Source organism: Uloborus diversus, chromosome 2, assembly GCF_026930045.1.
Source record: "Uloborus diversus isolate 005 chromosome 2, Udiv.v.3.1, whole genome shotgun sequence".
Taxonomy (NCBI): Eukaryota; Metazoa; Arthropoda; class Arachnida; order Araneae; family Uloboridae; genus Uloborus; species Uloborus diversus.
Window position 1 is genome coordinate 140,873,143 of NC_072732.1, and position 2,211 is coordinate 140,875,353.

Consider the following 2,211-nt stretch of genomic DNA (forward strand, 5'->3'; position numbering starts at 1 on the left):
GTGTTGTGTTTTACTATTTGATGTGGATTAGGTAATTTGGTAATAGCAGGAAATTTTCGCAATAATTTATGATATTCTGTATCCCCAGAAAGAGAAATTTGTACCGAATGTAGTTTCGAATCTTTAATTTGACCTGCTGATTGCAAATTTGTTTTCGTATCTCTCAGACACTTATTGCGGAGATCTGGCACCAATTCAAAATAATGAAGAAAATCTGCTCCAAGAATAGGTGAACTAACATCTGCAATCAGGAATGTCCATAAAAGTTTTGTCTTAAATTCGAATTCAGCGATAAGGTTTTCTGACCATAAACATTAATGTTGGAAGAATTTGTTGCCATAAGGGTTTGTCGTGTAGCATTTCGTTTCTGGTAGATATTAGCAGGAATTAAACTGACGTCCGACCCTGTGTCAACCAGGAAAGATATATTTGTTGTCCGGTCACGAATGAACAGGCGACGTGATTCCTTAGGCAAAGAATAAGTCGCCGCTATTCCTTGCTCGTTTCGTTTCCCTGCCACTTGCATGGTTTCACGCATTTTTCTTCTCTACATTTGTGTCCAAAGCGTCTATGATACCAACAAATTGAAAAATCACGCTTATGAGAGACACTCCTTTCGCGGGACCCATTGTTTCTGCGATTGGGCGAACGACCGCGAGAATAGGAAAGACGATCAATTCTTTTATTTAACTTTTCAATTTCGCGAAGAAATTTAGTCTCAAGTGTTGGTTCACTTTTATTAGACACTGCAAAAGTCTCCGTGGAAGATGGTGAAACTTCAATGATCCTATCGGCAATTTCTGCTGCTTTGTCTAAAGTAAATTCGGAAACTGCAGCTAAAATTGTTTAGACTGAAGATGGCAAACGCTGCAAAAATAATTCTAGCATCAAATTTTCAGCTACATTTAAAGTTTCGGCGCGACGTTTCATATTCCATAGCAATTCAGATGGTCTGCGAGAGCCTATATCTTCCCCTGAAAGTAACTTTCGGATTTCCTGTTGGGATAATTCCCCAGACCGATTTATAAGTTCTTTCTTAATATGGGAATAAGGATCGGTTTTATCTGGTTTCATTAATACATCTCTTATTAAAGAAGCTGTATCAGGAGAAATATGTGCAACTACGTAATTGTATTTTGTTTTCGAATCAGTTATGGGCTTTGGAGTAGCATGTTCAAAAGTACTTTCGCACATTACAAACCATAAACTAGGATCTGATCTATGGTACTAGGGTATTTGTACTGCACTTATTTCAGACATGGTGCAAGGTTCAGATTCTTTAGGTTCAGACATTGAATGAATCATATTAATGCATATAAATATAGTACTGTTAACATAAATGCGTAATTTATACTGTTAATGGGAATTAAGCATTATAATCACAAACGCGACATATATACAACTGAAAAATGCAATGTTAAAACATTATCAAGCCTACTATATTTTTGAAGATAAATCTTCATGAAAACGAACAGAACATGCACATGAAACATTTTCTTCGACTTGAGCGTAAGAAAAACACCGAGAGAGCTTAAACTGAAGTTGAGGGAAATAAAGGGGCACCTAAGTGACCTACTTTTCCACGTGAATCAAATGCAAAGCACAGAGAAATGATTTACAGAAATTGCACTTATCTGCGACCTTGAAAGCAAAAGTTCCCCACTGTTGCTATGGCATTTCTCCTCGGTTGGAACACTTTGAAGATGCTGTGCTCAGCTTCATCACACAATTTAATCCATTTTTTTGAGTTTTTGGGCGAAAATGCAGCACAAGTTTAGTTCTGGAATTGGGTGTTTAGTCCGAAAGGTCACCATTATGTAGTGTTGGTGGTTACGTCAGAGGTGGTATATTCACTACATAACTCGGTTTTAAATGATCACTGTTTAATACACACATTTACACATTCACTCTTCCAGTGACAATCTTGCTCTGACTGCCAGTGCTGATTCTCAGTTAGCCTGGTGGGAGTTAAAGTGGTTGCGCAATTGGGGTTTCCATAGTTGCGCAATTGGGATTTATCCTTTCGCATGAACTGATCTAATGAATTTATGGGTTTCCCACAAGGACTTAGTTGTTGAAATATTTTCATAGAGAACTTCCAAACCATCCCATTTCTTAAAAATCACCAAACATAGCCTAAAATTGCGTCTATTGGACTTCACCGACGAAACCTTTCCAGAGAAACCCCTCTCCATTTCCTAAACATCACCA

At 37.7% G+C, this 2,211-nt stretch overlaps 1 pseudogene; it reads right to left on the reverse strand.

Annotated features, from left to right (window-relative positions):
* Positions 1–489: 489 nt before the first annotated feature.
* Positions 490–1,260, reverse strand: LOC129216847 (uncharacterized; annotated as a pseudogene).
* Positions 1,261–2,211: the final 951 nt, after the last annotated feature.